The sequence below is a fragment of the Cajanus cajan genome, chromosome 1 (genome assembly GCF_000230855.2).
Source record: "Cajanus cajan strain Asha chromosome 1, NIPB_CcT2T_4, whole genome shotgun sequence".
NCBI classification, from domain to species: Eukaryota; Viridiplantae; Streptophyta; class Magnoliopsida; order Fabales; family Fabaceae; genus Cajanus; species Cajanus cajan.
Window position 1 is genome coordinate 44,225,341 of NC_138517.1, and position 20,862 is coordinate 44,246,202.

A 20,862-nucleotide genomic window follows, 5' to 3' on the forward strand; every position below is an offset into this window, starting at 1 on the left:
GGGGGGGGGAGATACGAATTCTACACTCCCCTAAATACGCCCCGAGTTCACATCCTGGAGGAGGCAAGTAATAGCAATCTGCTCACCTTGCCACCACTAGGTCACACTCCCAACAGTGCAGATAAGTCCAAGCACTGCCGCTACCACCGCAACCACGGTCATACCACTGAAGAGTGCCGCATGCTCTGAGACCGTATCGAAGAGCTCATCCAAGCAGGCCACCTCATCTAATATGTCCAACGACAGCAGGGTCATAGAGGAGGCTACGGCAGCCGAGGACGAGGCAGAGGTCGCGGCTCGGGAGCTCACACGGACCAACCCTCTGGCTCTCAGCAAAACACTGGCGGTGCAGTACAGGCCGAGGTAAGCCAGGAAACAGGGTCGACCCCCTTGCGGGGCATCATTAACACAATTGCAGGTGGCTTCACAGGGGGAGGCTCTAGTAGCTCAACGCCAAAATGAAATTTGTGCAGCATCAACAACGTTCACTCCGTTACCTCAACCTTGCATCAAAGCTCACCGCCGATCACCTTCACCAATGACGACTACGCTGGTGTCTGCCCCAACCAAGACGATCCAATGGTCATCATTGTGGAGGTCGCCAATTGGGAGGTCCACAAAACATTGATCGACCAAGGGAGCTCGGCTGACGTCCTCTATTGGCCGACGTTCCTCAGGTTTGATATCCCTCACTCCCTTATCCAGCCTCACACAGAGTCGCTAGTTGGATTTGCAGGAGAGCAAGTCCACACTCGGGGATACGTGGATCTGCTGACGACCTCCGAAACCTCTCCGAATACAAGGAGGATTATGGTCTGATACCTCCTCGTGGAAGCCAACACCTCCTATAATATAATCATTGGGAGGCCGACGTTGAATCAACTCAAAGCAGTGGTGTCCACCCCGCATCTCACCATGAAGTTCCCTGGGACTGACAGCAAGATTATCTCCGTCAAGGCAAATTAGAAGACAGCCCGACAGTGCTACGCCGAAAGCCTCAAGGTCTCCTCTTCCGACGAGCGTTGCTAGAGTGCTCCCCCCACCGTGGCTCACATCACCCACGTGGATATCACTGACCTCGACCCGAGGTCCGACTCCCATGATGAATGACCAAGTCCTATCGACGAGCTCGATGACCTCCAGATCGGGAGTCTCCCTGGGCAATGCACGAAAATTAGCAGGCAGTTGAGCCCGGAGTTGCGGCAACAACTCAAAGCTGAGATCCTCAAGAGCACCAACCTCTTTGCATGGTCCAGTGCCGACATGCCAGGTATAGACGCCGACTTCATCTGTCACAGGTTGGCAATTCATAAGGAGGCGAAACCAGTGGCCCAGAGGAAGAGGAAAGTCGGCAGTGAGAGGCGGGAAGCCATCACTGCCGAGACACAAAAGCTACTGAATGCAGGCTTCATCCACGAGGTCAGATGCACCACGTTGCTGGCTAACGTGGTTCTGGTGAAGAAGAGTTCAAGGAAGTGGCGCATGTGCGTCGACTACACCGACCTAAACAAAGCATGTCCCAAGGACTCGTACCCCTTGCCGAGCATCGACAGGCTGGTCGATAGAGCATCCGGGCACGCCCTTCTCAGCTTTCTCGATGCCTATTCCGGGTACAACCAGATCATGATGTACCTGCCAGACGTGGTGCACACATCGTTCATCATAGACCACGCCAATTTCTGCTACCGGGTGATGCCATTCGGTCTCAAAAACGTAGGGGCTACTTACCAGCGGCTGATGGACAAGGTTTTCCACTAGCAGATCGGGAGAAAAATGGAAGTCTACGTTGATGACATGGTGGTCAAAACCACCTCGGCCGAGGGCCATGCTGATGGAACCAACTTCTCCATGAGAGTTAGTGGTTGATTCCTTCTCTTCTCCAAGGTTGATATGATGTGAAGGATGATCTCTTCAAGGGTATGGAAGTGGAGGATTTGGTGTTTGGGAAGGTGAAGGGTGACGCACAAAATGAAGGAGAGAAATGGATGGTGTTTGGTGGTGTAGCTCCTTTAGGCTAGCTTACTTCACTTAGGATGATGAAAGCCAACCAAGGAAGACCCAAGCTCACTCTAGGTAGAGAGGAGAGGATAGGGGGCCATGGAGTTCCTAGGGGACTAAGGAAGGAATGAAGAGGCTCAAAGGCTCACTCAAATTCATTAATTTCCAAAGTGGCTACAAGGTGGGTTACCTAGAGTACTTATAGGGAAAGAAAGGCATCTAAGGTTTCTTGGGAGCATTTGGCCGAAATTTTGGTGTCCAAATGCACCCTAAATGAACCCTAAATGCATCCCAAATGAAATGGGTCTCATCCCTCCTAAAAGACTAAAGTACCCTTAGGTCAAAAAAAGAAAGAAATGGACTTTTGACCTTAAAAACAAGGCTTAAGTCCTAAAATAAATCCTAAGACTAATTTTTCCCCATAATATAAAGGCTAAATAAAAATAAAAAATAAAATCCTAATATCTAATGTACCCCAAAATACAAGGGCAAAATGGGAAAAGGAAGCAACAAATTAAGGAGATGGCTAAAATTCCACAGACATGATGATCATGGCCTTTGGTGTGGTGTGTTCTTCATCTTCCTCTACTCTCCTAGCCATGGACCTTGTGATAGGCCCTATATGATGCTTCAAGGATGGTCCTCCATCATCCCCTCCTTCTTGAGAAGGATTTGACCTCAAATCGTCATCCTCATCCATGTCATTAGTCCCTACAAAAGGTGTAAGATCACAAACGTTAAAAGAGGAACTAACTTCATAATCAGAGGGAAGGTCTAGAATGTATGCATTGTCATTAATCCTTTTGAGAACTTGAAAAGGGCCATCCCCCCTAGGGTTTAGTTTGGACTTCCTTTGAGTAGGGAATCTATCCTTCCTCAAGTGAAGCCAAACCCAATCCCCAATTTCAAACGTTACCTTTTTCCTCCCTTTGTTGTTGTACTTGGCATATTTTTCGGTTTGTTTTTCAATTTGGTTCTTGACTTTTTCATGGTATTTTCTTATAAATTCAGCCCTAGATACTCCTTCTTTGTGGTACAAGGAAGTAGTATTGGGGAGTGGAATCAAGTCAAGAGGGGTAAGGGGATTAAAGCCATATACAACCTCAAAAGGAGAAAGGTTAGTAGTCTTGTGGACTACTCGATTATAGGAAAACTCTATGTGGGGGAGGCATTCATCCCAAGTTTTCTTGTTCCCTTTTAAAATGACCCTCAACAATGTGGATAAGGACCTATTCACTACTTCGGTTTGCCCATTGGTTTGTGGGTGACAAGTAGTGGAATAGACAAGCTTTGTTCCTAGTTTTTCCCAAAGAATTTTCCAAAAGTTTAGCAATATAGCTAGCATCATCTACTTTGTGGCATGGTATAAAATGAGCCATTTTGCTAAAACGATCCACAACCACAAAGATAGAATCAAACCCCCTTTGGGTCCGTGGGAGACCAAGCACAAAGTCCATGCTAATGTCAACCCAAGGGGAGCTAGCTATAGGTAGAGGGGTGTAGAGTCCATGAGGCATTACTCTTGATTTTGCTTGAAGGCAAGTGATACACTTGGAGCAATGCCTTTGAACGTCCACTCTCATGTGTGGCCAATAAAATTTAGATTTCAAAAGGCTTAGGGTTTTATCAACCCCAAAATGGCCCATGAGACCTCCCTCATGACTTTCCTTAACCAAAATCTTTCTAATGGATCCTTGGGGTATACAAAGTTTTCCCATTTTAAAAAGGTACCCCTCAAGAAGATAAAACCCATCAAAAGGCTTTTGGAGGCATTTGGTGAAGATGGATTGGAAATCTTGATCATCCTCATACAACTCCTTTATATTATCAAAACCAAGGATTTGAGACCCTAAGGAAAAGAGTAATGAGTGCCTTCTAGATAAAGCATCCGCCACCACATTATTCTTTCCCTTTTTATATTTGATAATATAAGGGAATTGCTCAAGATATTCAACCCACTTGGCATGTCTTTTGTTTAACTTTCCTTGCCCTCTAATGTACTTAAGTGACTCATGATCGGTATGTATTATGAATTCCCTAGTCACTAAGTAATGCTCCCAAACTTGGAGGGCTCTAATAAGGGCATGGAGCTCTTTGTCATAGGTAGGATAGTTCAAGGTGGCCCCATGAAGTTTTTCACTAAAGTAAGCAATGGGGTGGCCTCCTTGAAGTAACATGGCACCTATGCCAAAACCGGATGCATCACATTCTAGCTCAAAGGTTTGAGCAAAGTTTGGGAGGGCTAGAATGGGTGCATTGGTGAGCTTTTCTTTAAGATCACTGAAAGCTTTTTCTTGGGCTTCACCCCAAATGAAAGGGACATCCTTCTTAACAAGCTCATTAAGAGGGGATGCAAGTGTGGAGAAGTCTTTGACAAATCTTCTATAGAAGCTTGCTAAACCATGGAAGCTCCTCACATCTCCCACACTTTTTGGGGTGGGCCAATCTTGGATGGCTTTTATTTTCTCGGGGTCAACTTGCACTCCCTCTTTGCCAACTATAAAGCCCAAAAAGTTCACATTTTCTTTACAAAAGGTGCATTTCTCTAAGTTGGCATAGAGGTGGTTGTCCCTAAGAATTATTAACACTTCCCTTAGATGCCCAAGATGCTCACCTAAGGATTTGCTAAAAATTAAAATGTCATCAAAATATACAACTACAAATTTCCCTATGCAATCCCTAAGTACATGATTCATGAGACGCATGAAAGTGCTAGGGGCATTGGTGAGACCAAAAGGCATCACTAACCATTCATACAAACCAAACTTGGTTTTAAAAGCGGTTTTCCATTCATCACCCTCTTTGATTCTAATTTGATGATAACCACTCTTAAGATCAATTTTGGAGAATATGATTGCCCCATGTAGTTCATCCAACATATCATCTAGCCTAGGGATTGGGTGCCTATATTTTATGGTGATGTTATTGATGGCTCTACAATCCGTGCACATCCTCCACTTGCCATCTTTCTTAGGCACCAAAAGAACGGGAACGGCACAAGGGCTAAGGCTCTTTTGAACCCAACCCTTCTTCAACAAGTCCTCAACTTGAGATTCTATCTCTTTGGTCTCTTGAGGGTTAGTCCTATAGGCGAGCCTATTAGGAAGACTAGCCCCCGGTATGAGGTCTATTTGATGTTCTATTCCTCTTAAAGGTGGAAGCCCACTTGGAACTTCTTGAGGGAATAGGGCATCAAATTCTTTCAAAAGTTTTTGAACCTCTTGAGGTAGAGACTCAAGTTCATGACTAGTGGCAGCTAGTGTCTCTTTGAAATAGAGGAGGTATAAAGGTTGCTCAAGAAAAAGTGTTTTTTTGATGTCATTTTTAATGGATAAGTGACTTTTGTGAGCAACTTCTTTAGAGGGGACACTTGTCTCTAAACTTGATACCTTCTCTTCCTCTTCTTTAGCTTTTAAGGGGAGACCTTTTTTTTCTTTCTTTTGTTTTCTTATTTTTTTTTCATCCTCTTCTCTTTTGGCTTTCATTTTGAGTTGGTCCTCACTCACTTGGGAAGGTGATAGAGGACATAACACAATTTTCTTGCCCAAGTGGTGGAAACTTATTTTATTAGAAAGGCCTTCATGAATAGTTTTCTTGTCAAATTGCCAAGGCCTTCCAAGTAAAATGTGACTAGCATCCAATGGCACTATATCACATAAAATTTCATCTTTATACTTGCCAATGGAGATAGGTACATTTACTTGTTGGTTGACCACAATACCTCCCTCCTCATTTATCCATTGTAACTTGTAAGGTTTAGGGTGAGGTAGAGTAGTCAAGGCTAACTTGTTAACCAATCTAGTACTACAACAATTACAACTAGACCCACTATCCACAATGAGAGAACAAGTATTTTCTAAAACCTTGCATCTTGTATGAAACAAGTTCTCTCTTTGGGATTGGTCTAAATTACTAGATTGGTTCCCAAGAAGCCTTCTTACCATTAATAAGTCTCCTTCACATGGGTAAGTTTCTTCCTCGGACTCTAAAACTTCTTCTTCATCACTCGAAGATGAGGAAGTAGCTTCATCAAGGCTACTATAGTGATCATGGCCCCTTAAAATCATGGTTTTCTTTGTTGGGAATTGAGAAGCAATGTGCCCACGGCCAAGAAACTTAAAACACTTGATGTCACTTGTTTTAGCATCTTTGGAAGGTGCTTTAAAAGAAGATTTTTCTTTTTTTGCTCTTTTTCTTTGGAATAAGGTTTGGAAGAGGGGCCCTCCTTCTTGAAGTTCTTGGAATAAGAGGGAGTGAAGTCCTTTCTAAAAAATTTTCTTTTGAGTTGATGCTCCACTCTTGAACAAAGTTGAACAAGCTCATTGAAATCTCTATAAGGTAAGAGTTCAACTTTGTCTCTTATTTCAATATTTAGGCCACTTTGAAATCTAGAAATGGTAGTCCTCTCTTCTTCCCTTATACCCGCCCTCATCATAAGTAACTCCATTTGTTGCCTATACTCCTCCACACTAGATGAACCTTGTTTCAACCTTTGAAGCTTATCCATAAGCTCACGGTCATAGTATGGGGGAATATGCCTCCTCCTTAAGGCACTACGGAGTTCATTCCAATATTGAATTGGGGTTTCATGATGCATTCTTCTTTCTTTTTCTAAAGAGGTCCACCAATACATAGCATGCCCTTGGAAGCTAAGGGTTGCTAAAGAAACCTTTTTTTCTTCACTTATTCCATGGCAAGAAAAAAGTTGTTCAACTTTCATTTCCCAATCTAAATATGTTTCAACATTGTCTTTGCCATGAAATGAGGGAAGAGTAATGTTGGGTTCCTTATTGGAAGACTCCCTTGGTCTTGGTCTTTGTGTTCTTGGTGGCCTTTGATAGTAATCATCATTGTGATGACTACTATAATGGCTATCACTTAGGGGGTTTGTAGGGTGTTGACTACCCTCACTTTCACTTCTAGGGATGCTTACCCTTGGGTTGGATCCCCCAACTCTCCCTCCCATGACTAGTTTTGCTAACATCTCTTTTATTTCCTTATTGTTTTTCTCATTTTCTCTCTCTTTTCTCTTATATTCTTCCTCTCTTTTTGCATTTTCTTCTTCTTTTCTTTTTATATACTCCCTAAGCTCTCTAAGTTCATCCCTAAGACTATGTCTACTACTATGAGTATTTTGACCCCTTACACTTGAATGATCACTCATCTTTGATCAAGAAAGGTTTTCACAAAGAGGTTCTTGAAAATATTTTCACAAAGAGTGAGTGATAAAAGGTTTAGGGAGGTGGACTACAAAGAGTCTCTTAAAAACCAAGCCTTTTCAAGTAGAAATCACTAAGCCCCTTTTCACTTTTCTCACAAAAACAATTTTAGCACAAGAGTGAGCGTGTGTTCGGACCCTTAGTAGGCAACTTTGGAAGCCTCTAAACGAACATACAACAATCTAAGGAATTATGCTAACAACTAAGAGATTTAAAGGAAAGCAATAAAGCATATACTAGTCGGAAGTCCTAGGGTGGAAGCTTGAAGTGACCTTGGGGGTTTTCAAGACACTTCCACAAGTACTAAACGAAACTACTCCTAAAAACTAATTAATTTAAGAGGCCAATTTACAACCCAATTGAATGAATAAGGACCAAGACACAAGTGGCCCAATCAAAACAACACAAAATTGGCACAAAAGAAAGAGTAAAGAAACAAAACAAGAAAATTCTTCAAGCTCCAATTTGGTGTTCCCTTCACAATGAGAAAACTTGGTTAGTTTCCTCCCGATGTGTTTGGCACTCTATGTTTGTGATGGTTCCCTCCCAAAGCTCTTTGGATCTCATGGCCAACTCCTCCAACTCAATCTTCCCCAAAATTGCATGGAAGTGTGGAAGTAGGCTTCATCTACACCAAGTGAAACAAACCAACCAAGAGCAAGAAAGGAGGCCAAGAAATAAAAACTAAAAATGCTCAATTAGGAAGGCTAAACTCAAGAGGAATATTGATGAGACAAAACACAAGGAATTCCAAGAAAGACAAGCAAAAAATTAAGGCACATTTAAGAAGGCAAGCACTCAAAGGAAAATCCTAGAAGGGTTCTAGAATAGAATTAAGTGTTTAATGTTCCTTGTCCTTAAATGAAATCAATTAGTGTAAGGTCCTTTCCTTAATGTCCAGCCACGGTTTTGGTCATAAAATGGGTCCAAATATGGGTCCAAAAATGGTCCAAGTCCACTCCAATTGTGCAAGGGTAAAATGGTAATTATCCACAAGTCTAGCAACAATTTCCTTTTGAATTTTTTTTTTCTCTTGTATTTTTCCAGCCAACTTTTGGTGCAGCCCCTTGGTCAGTTTTTTTTTTGAATTTTACCTTGTTATGTTGCTTGGTTTTTACACTTGTGGGTGAATTAAAAGTAGCACAAAAAAGTAGGAGACAAAAAGGACAAGTGGCATGCAAAAAGCAACTTTTGTAAGGTGGAATGTGTCTTGTACTATGTACTAATTTGGTGCAGTTTTTTTCAGCAAACAAACACACATTCTTGGCAGATTTTTCAGCAACAAAACACTACTTGGTTGTCATACAAAGGACAAGGGACAATCATGTGATGATGAGCATGTAGGGGTGGCTAACCATGCATGTATAGGAGACAAATCCACATGGAATTCAACAAACTTTTAGAACATGTTATTGTAGACCCCTAAAATTGTCCGGGTCAGAAATAAGACTCAAAGACTCTCGAAGACCGAAGGAAAGTCAGCCGGAAGGACTCCTGGAAGACCCTAGGATGATTCTTTGTAGGTCTAGAAGTCTTAGAGTAGCTTAGAATAAGGGTGTGCGAGGATTGGAGCTCAATACACCCTCCCAGAGGTTCAGTACGGCCGTACTGAGCCATTTGAACTGCAATACGGCCGTAGTGAACTCAATACGGCCGTACTGAAGTTTTTGAACTTCAGTACGGCCGTACCAAATTCAATACGGCCGTACTGTAGTTCAAAAACCCAGTACGGGCCGTATTGACCTCCCAGGCCGTATTGCGCCTCAATCCTATAAATAGGACGTCATTTGCACGTCATTCCACACTTTTTCCACACTTCTGGACCCTCGTGCTGAGTATTCTTGGGTTTTTGAGCTATTCTCTACCCTAGAAGTCTCTTCGAGAGCCAATCCGACGAAGTTCTTGAGTCATGAGCCAATAGCTTGAGACTCGAACAAGTCGAAGGGAAATCTCTTTGATTTCCATAGTAAAAATTATCTTTAGGGAAAGGAACGAGCGGACGTATAGTGGGAAGGAGCGCCAAAAAGCCTCCTAAACTTCGTTTTGAATATATAAAAGCCCGCTTCGAAGGTTTCTTTCCAAATCCCTTCTTTTACCGCTTTTATTTATTGCTTTTTGATTGTTGCATTGCATGTTTAGAGTTTTCATCATGTAAATATTTTACTCATAATCGTTTCTAATAAATAGGGGTAATTTAGTAACTTTACACTATTATTTATGAAATAATCCGTCATAGGGAACCCGAAAGGGGCGTTGTGGGGTGCTAACACCTTCCCCGCACGTAATCGACTCCCTTACCCAACTCTGGTTGTGATGGCCAAGTTGATTTGTGAAAATCAATTGCCTTATATCTTTTTCCAATGTTTTGAGTAAAACATTGGTGGCGACTCCAAAAACCCCTTTTTGCGAAAACCACTAATCCATGGAGGGTCCCGCTTGGGATTAACATGGATTGGTGAGAATCATTTAACAAAATTGTTAGTTCGATGAGGTCTCAGTTTAAGAATAAGTCGTCCTAACAATCCATCATCTTTCAAAACTAAAAAAGAGTCCAACCATCGTCGCGAATGCCAAGGTCCGTTTCGGCGGGGTGGCGACAGATGGCGACTCCATTGGGGAAGCCTCGAGAGTCAGTCCCATTTAGTGATGAATTATTTCTAAAATAATAGTTTAAAATTACTTCGTTACCCCTCGCTTGTATGATAACATGTTTTATCTAATTGGCTTTAATAACTGTTGAATGTTTAAATTTTCGCAATTGATTGAAATATAAACTGCACACGAACCTTTGCACACAACAGTTCCCTCTATACCCGGGGGCATGAGTGGAAAGCCATAGGGAGTGGATGTTAGTACGGCCGGTTGTCGAATGGGTCTATAGGTGCCCGTAGACCGTTGTCGGAAAACATCACTCAAGGTGAAAACCATGAACTCAAGTCCGACAGTGCGTTGGAGCTTTCCATCGACTTACGACGGGAGGGATTGGGTCCCTATAATGGGGGCACCTTGGGGGCCTTGGACCGGTGAGAACAGTTAGAACCTCCTTGAATATGCACTTGTCTGCAGGATACCCCTACCTCGTGATTCGCTCGTGACCGTTCGTGGATGAGTGAATTGTTTGTGCATTGTTTATGTGACATTGTTTGAGCATACATTGCATTCTTTAAACATACAACATTCCCCTTTTAGAATAAGAATAAATAGGAATAAAAATCTTCCATTACATGGTGTTAACATCTACCCTCATCACATTCATGTAGGTAGTTTCCCTTTTCACCCAAAAATACAAAAAAAATACCCAAAAAAGAAAAAAAAAATTATTTATCCAAACCAAGCAAAAATCATGCATCATCTTAGGAGCATCCTGAAAACATGATAATGCTTAGTTGAATAAACACAATGCATGCATATTCAACGCCATCATCTCATATCATGCATTCTTATCGAAGATCATGGAGGGATCTAGGGGAGAGCATTGCATACATCTCTCCTAGTAATTCATTAATAACATTAATAAAAAGAAAGGATTAATCGATGCGTATGTTCAGAATGGATCGCACGCCGTTTGTTATTAAGTGTAAGCCAACAACCGCGCCAAGCGAACGCACATCAACTCCGTTGTTGGTAATCAAGACGAATAAAGGGGAAGGTCCGATACCGTTGAAGATCACTGCTCCAAGAGCTTTTCCCTACGAATCGAATAAGGCTGTGCCATGGATATACGACATCCATTCTTCTGCCGACAGCGATATCTCTAACATCGCTGGACTTGGGGGTATGACTAGGAGTGGCAGGATCTACACTCCCGAAGATCTTCATGATAAAGCTCCCAAGAATAAAGGAAAAGAAAAAGAAAAAGAGAAAACCGAGGAAAATAAAGAATCCGAGGAGGAGACTGACGAGCTGTTAAAATATATCCGACAGAGCGAGTACTTCATCGTGGATCAACTTCATAAGACGCCAGCAAAGATTACTCTGTTGTCGTTGATCCTAAGCTCCGAACCGCATCGGCAAGCTCTGTTAAAAGTCTTGACCGAGGCATACGTGTCGCACACTATCTCCCAAGACAAGTTTGAGGGGATTGTTAGTCACATCACGGCTAACGATCACCTTACTTTCACCGATGAAGAAATCCCCGCTGAGGGACCGAATCACAACAAGCCCTTGCACATCTCTGTCAAGTGCAAGGAATATCACATCGCTAAAGTCTTGGTGGATAATGGATCTTCCTTGAATGTGATGCCAAAAAGAACGTTCGATCAAGTGGCAATCAAGGGAATCCAAATGCGCCCGAGCAACATGATCGTCCGAGCTTTCGACAGTTCTAAAAGAGAAGTGGTGGGAGAAATTAATCTTCCAATCCAAATTGGACCCACCATCTTTAATGTCGAATTTCAAGTGATGGACATTACTCCCGCGTACAGCTGTCTCCTCGGCCGACCTTGGATTCATGATGCGAAAGTTGTTCCCTCTACGCTCCACCAGAAAGTCAAATTCATAGTGGGTGACAAGCTGGTGACCGTACAAGCCGAAGATGACATACTCATCAGCAAGCCATCTGCCATACCTTACGTGGATGCAGCAGAGGAAGCTCTAGAGACCGCCTTCCAAGCATTGGAGATTGCCAATGTCGAAATGTTTCCCCGAGAAATGAAGAAGGTAACCTACATGCTCACCAAGAACGGATACTTGCCTGGACAAGGACTTGGCAAGGATTCCCAAGGAATTCCCGAGCTACCCATTATTAAGGATAATCCGGGGAAACAAGGGTTAGGATACAACCCTAATAAAGATCAAAGGATGAAGAGGAACTAAGATCCTTCTCGACGTTCTTTAAGCCAGATCTTTAGGAAGGTCGGTTCACAAGCGTCAAGGCCGGTCGTCGTCATCAAGTGCTCTTCTCCTTCCGATAGGGATGTATAGACCTGATGACTGTTAGAGATTACTCCTCGGGGACAGCCCGACCCCCGAGCCTCGATAGGGCACATGTTTCCGCTATAATTATAATAAAATCGTTCTTTATTATTTCTTATTGCTTCTTTTCTTGCTTGCAATAAATTTCTAGACCACATTATTTTAACCCTGTTTGAATAAGCATGAATGAGGTTAAAATTGTCTTAATAACAATAAACCCGCATCATTTTTATGTGGAAGTGTGTATGACAACTTGGAGCACCATTCCTTGGCCTCGACAAGTGCCATCATGGATAAAAAAGAAATCCTTTAAAAACAAAAATCATAAAAACAAAAAAGCTCGGCAGGAAACCCAAAAAGGGGGCTGCGCAAAAGTAAGAGCAAAGAACCCGCTAGGAATCCCAAGAAAGGGTGACCTAGGCAAAAATTAGGGTTGCAAAAATGAACAAAAACAAAGGTCCGCTGAGACGCCACAAAGGGGTGTTTTAGGCAAAAATAAGGACTATCAAAAAGCAAAAGAGATCCATGATGGTACCATGAGCTGAATTCAAAAAGAAAGGTTCAAGGGAAACTATCTAAGTTGTCGAATCACAACGTCAATAACAAGACTTTCTTAACTTCATAAGTGTTTAATCAAACAAGCCTAAACACATGAGCCTACCTTGGCCAGCCATTCTTACAAAAACCGTTTTCAAAACAATAATAATCCCCTCTAAAACACAAACTTTCGAATAAAGATATCTTTCCTTTCTTTTCTCTTGTCCCAAACGATTTTAGAATAATCTAGTGGAAACATGGAGATATAGTGGTCAATAGGAAGGTTAATACGTCTTCTAAAGGAAGGGAATGATCACTGGGTTGATGACACCAATCTCGATATAACACGCATCGTTCCTCGGTTACAGAAATCGGCAGCGCACAGCGCGTCTAGAGGAATGGCAAAAATCCAAACAAAGAAACGCGTCGGTTAATTCTTTTGAAAAAATAAATCAAATAGAATTAGGTGCATCATACCGCATACATGCATACAGATGATAGGTGTACTGGAAGATCACTTATTCTCTGTTTATTCAAAATAAATAAATAAATAAATAAATAAATAAATAAATAAAAATAAAATAAAAATAAAAAATGAAAATGAACTTCAGAAAAAAACAATGCGCCCGTACCATGTTCAGTACGCCCGTACTAAAATTAGGGTTATGAACAAATTTTCAACTCAATACGGGCGTACTGAGATGAATACGGCCGTATTGGCCGTAACGTTCACATCAATACGGGCGTATTGAATTCAATACGGGCCGTATCGAATCAATCTTTTGTATATTAACGGTAAGGTCAGTACGGCCGTATTGAATTCAATACGGGCCGTACTGACCTACTTTTTTCTATAAATACGCCCCTCCTTCTCTCATTCTTCACAGCATTCCCATCCCTCTGCATACTTTGTCTGTGAGTGTGTCTGAGATCTCTCCAATTCCGAGAAATGGCCGAGTCATCAAGAAAGAGACAGAGAATCCCCGCGCAACTCGAAATGACCGCGCGGCATCAAGAGAGGCTGGAGTTCCTCGAGTCGTTCATCTTCCATTCATCGAGGGTGCTCGACTTCAACATCCTCCGGGCAATGGAATGGGAGGATGAGGTCAGAGGCTACATCGCCGCCATAGGATGGGGGTTTCTCCTTGATCCCCACCCTAAGATCTATCTGACTGCGACGAAGGAGTTTCTGGCTACCGTCGGCGTCACAGAGTCGACGAACAGTTACGGCGCGACGGTCTACTCGGTGGACTTCTGGATGAAGGGAGGATACCGCTCCCTGACACTGGACGAATTCAACGTCTAGGCTGGCTTCTTTCAGCGAGCCGATCAGCTGGAATATCGGAACGCCGTCTGTGAGTGCCCCGATAATCTGACCCCGACCGAGATGTGGAGAGAGGTCACAGGTCAGATGGATTACCACGCTGGAGTGAAGGGTACTCGGCTCCCGACTGCGCTCCGGATTTGCCACAAGCTGATCACCGGCTCCATCCATGCCAGACTGAAGAGTCCAGAGTCAGTGACGCGGCAGGATCTGCTGGCTCTTTACTGCATGGCCACTGGACAGAGGGCCAACCCCGGATTCTTTTTCCTCGAGCATATAAAGAATCTGGGGGCAAGAGAGGGTAGCGACGCTCGGCGAGGATACATTATGGTCTCCATGCTCCTTTCACGACTCGCCGAGACTTGGGGGTGCCCCGATGGCGTAGATGCGGGGGAGTTGGCACCCAAGCCCATCAATGCTGCCACCCTGCTCAACATGAAGATCCTCGCCAGGGCAGGGAGGCAATATGTACGAGCGACCACCCACGACACCTTCAGCGAGCTCTTCGAGAACATCGAGCTCCCGGGTGATGTGGACCCGCAGCCAGAGGCCAACACCTCGTAGCAGGACAGGGCCTACTTTGATGCTCGTTTTGACGCTTTGCAGCAGAGCATCGACGCTCGATTCGACACTGCTCAGCACAGCATAGACGCCCTGAGACAGGATTTTGACAGCCTGTCAGTCTGGCTGCATCGTCGCTTCCCAGACCCTCCACAGGATCCGCCGGCAGAGGAGTGAAGACCGGCTATTTTTCTTGCTTTTTGTTTATTTGATTGATCGGGCTGTGCCCCACTCTTTTCATTACCATTGTACAAATTTCATTCCATTTAATAAATGAAATTTTCCACTTTTGAATCCAAAATTCTTTAGCACTTTAATTTCTGTACAGAAAAAGCCGAAAATCGACAAAAAAGGCAAAAATTCAGAAAATCCAACAATCGTACAGAATAACTGAGCCTGGAGAGGCTTGCCGAAATAATACTCCCCAGAGACATCTCAGCTTGCACTCTTAGGCCGAATTCCCAGTGAAAGCTATCAGAGCAAGATCAGCAAGATTCCCCAATGGAAGCATGATCATCCAAACAAAATATCCAAGTCAAAGAACTTAGACTTCCTCAGTGGAAGATAGCTTTCCAACTCAAGCGACGAGTGAAGCTAAGCCTGAAGAGGCTTTCTAAATAATACTCTGGGATACATAAGATCCTCAACCCCCATTCGCCTACTCAGAGGCACTCCTTCAAAAAGAGAAAATCCGAAAAGATCAATAACCATTCCCCAAGCGGAATTCGGTATTCAACCAAACACCGAACGTCAAGATAATCCGCCTAACAGAAGAGGCCAATCAAGCTCAATACGACAGAATCCCCCAGCGGATAACAGCCTACGCAGAGGCAACAAAACCAGAAAATCAAAAGAGTCACCCGAATAAGGATAACCGGGATACTCCACCAACGTCGAAAGGACGTCAGCCAATCATAAGGCATCGCTCACCTCAGAAAGAGCATCTTTGTGTCTGCATCCCCAAGGAATCAGAATTTCCCTAGTGGGCACCAACTATGCAATGGAAAGTTGGGACACAAGAACCTATGAGTAACTGCACATCCCCTAGACGGATCCCTGTGTTATCCAGCCCTCAGCGGCACCAAAATCAAAAACAACCGTCGAAGCAGCATCGTGGACTGTGGAGACAAAATCATCACAACAGAATCCCCCAGGATAACAGCCTACGCAGAGGCAACAAAACCAGAAAATCAAAAGAGTCACCCGAATAAGGATAACCGGGATACTCCACCAACGTCGAAAGGACGTCAGCCAATCATAAGGCATCGCTCACCTCAGAAAGAGCATCTTTGTGTCTGCATCCCCAAGGAATCAGAATTTCCCCAGTGGGCACCAACCACGCAATGGAAAGTTGGGACGCAAGAACCTATGAGTAACTGCACATCCCCTAGACGGATCCCTGCGTTATCCAGCCCTCAGCGACACCAAAATCAAAAACAACCGTCGAAGCAGCATCGTGGACTGTGGAGACAAAATCATGACAAATCCCTGGAGAGGGCAAACTCACGCTACCAAAGTGACCAGAAGCACGGAGGTATGCATCCCTGGAGAGGGCAAACTCACGCTACCAAAGTGACCAGAAGCACAGAGGTATGCAACCCTGGGGAGGGCAAACCGCAGACCCTGGAGAGCGCAAACTCACGCTACCGAGGTCGTCAGAAACACCGAGGTATGCACGAGCCTGGAGAGGCGACGACTAATACTCAGCTACCCCGTCGTCAGAAACACGGAGGTATGCAGCTACCGAGGTTTTCAGAAACACCGAGGTATGCACGAGCCTGGAGAGGCGACGACTAATACTCAGCTACCCCGTCGTCAGAAACACGGAGGTATGCAGCTACCGAGGTTGTCAGAAACACCGAGGTATGCACGAGCCTGGAGAGGCGACGACTAATACTCAACTACCTCGTCGTCAGAAACACGGAGGTATGCAGCTACCGAGGTTGTCAGAAACACCGAGGTATGCACGAGCCTGGAGAGGCGACGACTAATACTCAGCTACCCCGTCGTCAGAAACACGGAGGTATGCAGCTACCGAGGTTGTCAGAAACACCGAGGTATGCACGAGCCTGGAGAGGCGACGACCAATACTCAGCTACCGACGTCGTCAGAAACACGGAGGTATGCAGCTGCCAACGTCGTCAGAAACACGGAGGCATGCAGACCCTGGAGAGGGAAAACTCACGCTACCGAGGTTGTCAGAAACACCGAGGTATGCACGAGCCTGGAGAGGCGACGACTAATACTCATCTACCGACGTCGTCAGAAACATGGAGGTATGCAGCTGCCAACGTCGTCAGAAACACGGAGGCATGCAGACCCTGGAGAGGGCAAACTCACGCTGCCAAGGTCATCAGAAACACCGAGGTATGCACGAGCCTGGAGAGGCGACGACTAATACTCACCCTGGAGAGGACAAACTCAACCTGGAGAGGCTACTCAACAATTTTCCCACCTGAAGACACTACAAGTCGGAAGGATGGCCTACTCCCCGGACAATTGGGTCAACTCCTTTACTTGTCAACCGGTACACCAAAAAAGCCGTTCGACTAAGTAAAGGGGGGGCAGCTGTAGACCCCTAAAATTGTCCGGGTCGAAAATAAGACTCAAAGACTCTTGAAGACCGAAGGAAAGTCAGCCGGAAGGACTCCTGGAAGACCCTAAGATGATTCTTTGTAGGTCTAGAAGTCTTAGAGTAGCTTAGAATAAGGGTGTGCAAGGATTGGAGCTCAATACACCCTCCCAGAGGTTCAGTACGGCCGTACTGAGCCATTTGAACTGCAATAAGGCCGTAGTGAAGTTTTTGAACTTCAGTACGGCCGTACCAAATTCAATACGGCCGTACTGTAGTTCAAAAACCCAGTACGGGCCGTATTGACCTCCCAGGCCGTATTGCGCCTCAATCCTATAAATAGGACGTCATTTGCACGTCATTCCACACTTTTTCCACACTTCTGGACCCTCGTGCTGAGTATTCTTGGGTTTTTGAGCTATTCTCTGCCCTAGAAGTCTCTCCGAGAGCCAATTCGACGAAGTTCTTGAGTCATGAGCCATTAGCTTGAGACTCGAACAAGTCGAAGGGAAATCTCTTTGATTTCCATAGTAAAAATTATCATTAGGGAAAGGAACGAGCGGACGTATAGTGGGAAGGAGCGCCAAAAAGCCTCCTAAACTTCGTTTTGAATATATAAAAGCCCGCTTCGAAGGTTTCTTTCCAAATCCCTTCTTTTACCGCTTTTATTTATTGCTTTTTGATTGTTGCATTGCATGTTTAGAGTTTTCATCATGTAAATATTTTACTCATAATCGTTTCTAATAAATGGGGGTAATTTAGTAACTTTACACTATTATTTATGAAATAATCCGTCATAGGGAACCCGAAAGGGGCGTTGTGGGGTGCTAACACCTTCCCCGCACGTAATCGACTCCCTTACCCAACTCTGGTTGTGATGGCCAAGTTGATTTGTGAAAATCAATTGCCTTATATCTTTTTCCAATGTTTTGAGTAAAACATTGGTGGCGACTCCAAGAACCCCTTTTTGCGAAAACCACTAATCCATGGAGGGTCCCGCTTGGGATTAACATGGATTGGTGAGAATTATTTAACAAAATTGTTAGTTCGATGAGGTCTCAGTTTGAGAATAAGTCGTCCTAACAATCCATCATCTTTCAAAACTAAAAAAGAGTCCAACCATCGTCGCGAATGCCAAGGTCCGTTTCGGCGGGGTGGCGACAGTTATGAACTAAATAACATGCATGAATGACCTCTAAGAACATGCAAAAATTTTGGCCAGCCACTTAGGAGAGGAAACATGCATCATTCATTTCCATATTACATGCATCAAGTGAAGGTATCATGCATATACTTGGTATTTAGGTGAAAAAGTGAGAGAAACACAAACTTGAGACAAAACTTGGACAAATAAAGATTAAAATGGGGTTCATAAAGTGTTCATCATGTTCTTGACAAAATTTTCCAGCAAAGGTGAAAATGGAGAAAAGCACAAAAGAACCTATTTTAAAGGAAACCTAGAGCACAACAGAGGAAGGCTCATGAACCAACAATGAACCACACAACAAGAAGAAAAGATTTTAAGCAATATTTGAGATGATAACATCAAGACATATGAGAAGACATAGACATGACAAGAAAAATTTAGAAGACACAAAAGAGAAGAGACAAGTTACCCTTGAAGACAACCATGGCTCTTGATACCACATGATGGAACCAACTTCTCCATGAGAGTTAGTGGTTGATTCCTTCTCTTCTCCAAGGTTGATATGATGTGAAGGATGATCTCTTCAAGGGTATGGAAGTGGAGGATTTGGTGTTTGGGAAGGTGAAGGGTGACGCACAAAATGAAGGAGAGAAATGGATGGTGTTTGGTGGTGTAGCTCCTTTAGGCTAGCTCACTTCACTTAGGATGATGAAGGCCAACCAAGGAAGACCCAAGCTCACTCTAGGTAGAGAGGAGAGGATAGGGGGCCATGGAGTTCCTAGGGGACTAAGGAAGGAATGAAGAGGCTCAAAGGCTCACTCAAATTCATTAATTTCCAAAGTGGCTACAAGGTGGGTTACCTAGAGTACTTAAAGGGAAAGAAAGGCATCTAGGGTTTCTTGGGAGCATTTGGCCAAAATTTTGGTGTCCAAATGCACCCTAAATGAACCCTAAATGCATCCCAAATGAAATGGGTCTCATCCCTCCTAAAAGACTAAAGTACCCTTAGGTCAAAAAAAGAAAGAAATGGACTTTTGACCTTAAAAACAAGGCTTAAGTCCTAAAATAAATCCTAAGACTAATTTTTCCCCATAATATAAAGGCTAAATAAAAATACAAAATAAAATCCTAATATCTAATGTACCCCAAAATACAAGGGCAAAATGGGAAAAGGAAGCAACAAATTAAGGAGATGGCTAAAATTCCACACACATGATGATCATGGCCTTTGGTGGGGTGTGTTCTTCATCTTCCTCTACTCTCCTAGCCATGGACCTTGTGATAGGCCCTATATGATGCTTCAAGGATGGTCCTCCATCACATGCTGCCGACCTCGCTGAGGTCTTCAGCCAGATCAGGAGACACAACATGCATCTCAACCTAGAAAAATGCGTCTTCGGTGTCCAGGGAGGTAAGTTCCTGGGTTTCATGATCACTAGCAGAGGGATCGAGGCCAACCCAGAAAAATGCAAAGGCATCATTCAGATGCAGAGTCCCCAGATCGTGAAAGATGTCCAACGTCTGGCAGGCAGGTTGGTCTCCCTTTCTCGCTTTATCCCCAGGTTGGCGGACAAGGTAGGGCCCATCTTCACCCTGCTGCGCAAGCCAAAGAACTTCGAGTGGACGAACCAATGCGAGGAGGCTTTCAAAAGCTTCAAAACTTTCCTCACTACTTTGTCAATCCTTTAGAGGTCGGATCACAAATCCAACCTTCTCCTCTACCTGGCGGTGGCAGAAAGCGCAATCAGCACGGTGATAGTGCAGGAGCACCAAAAAACATAGACACCGATCTACTTTATCAACCGAGTCCTCCAAGACACGGAGAAAAGGTATCAGACCATCGAAAAACTTGCATTGGCACTTGTCACGGCAGCTAGGCATCTCCGACCTTACTTCTAGAGTCACCAAGTAGTCGTCAAAACTGACTACCCAATCAAGCAGATCTTGAGAAAGTTGGAGCTCGCCAGATGGATGATAGCCTGGTCGGTAGAATTGTCTGAGTTTGACATCCAGTACGAAAGTCGCGGAGCCCTGAAAGCCCAATGCTTGGCCGACTTCGTAGCCAAGCTCACACCTACCTCAGTCGAAGAACCACAAGTATGGATTTTACATGTTGACGGGTCCTCCAACTCCAAAGGTGGTGGTGCAGGTATCATCTTGGAAGGACCGAACCAAGTCACTTTGGAGCAATCCCTCAAATTCAGCTTCAAGGTGACCAACAACCAGGCAGAGTACGAGGCGCTTCTCGCAGGGCTAAGGCTGGCTCATGACCTCGGGGCTCGGAGAGTGAGTTGCAATAGCGACTCGAAACTCATGGTAGAGCAGCTCAACGAAACGTATCAGGCCAAGGACGTTCTCCTATAGCGGTATTTCCACATGGCATCACAGTAGATCTCGTCCTTCGACGAGTTCACTATACAGCATGTACCACGAGATCAAAACACCAAAGCCGACCTCCTTTCAAAGCTCGCCAGCACCAAACGCCCTGGACAACATCGGACCATCATCCAGGAGACCTTGCACTTACCCAGCCTTAACAACAAGGTCATCAATACCAACAACAACGAAGACCAGGGATGGATGACAGGCA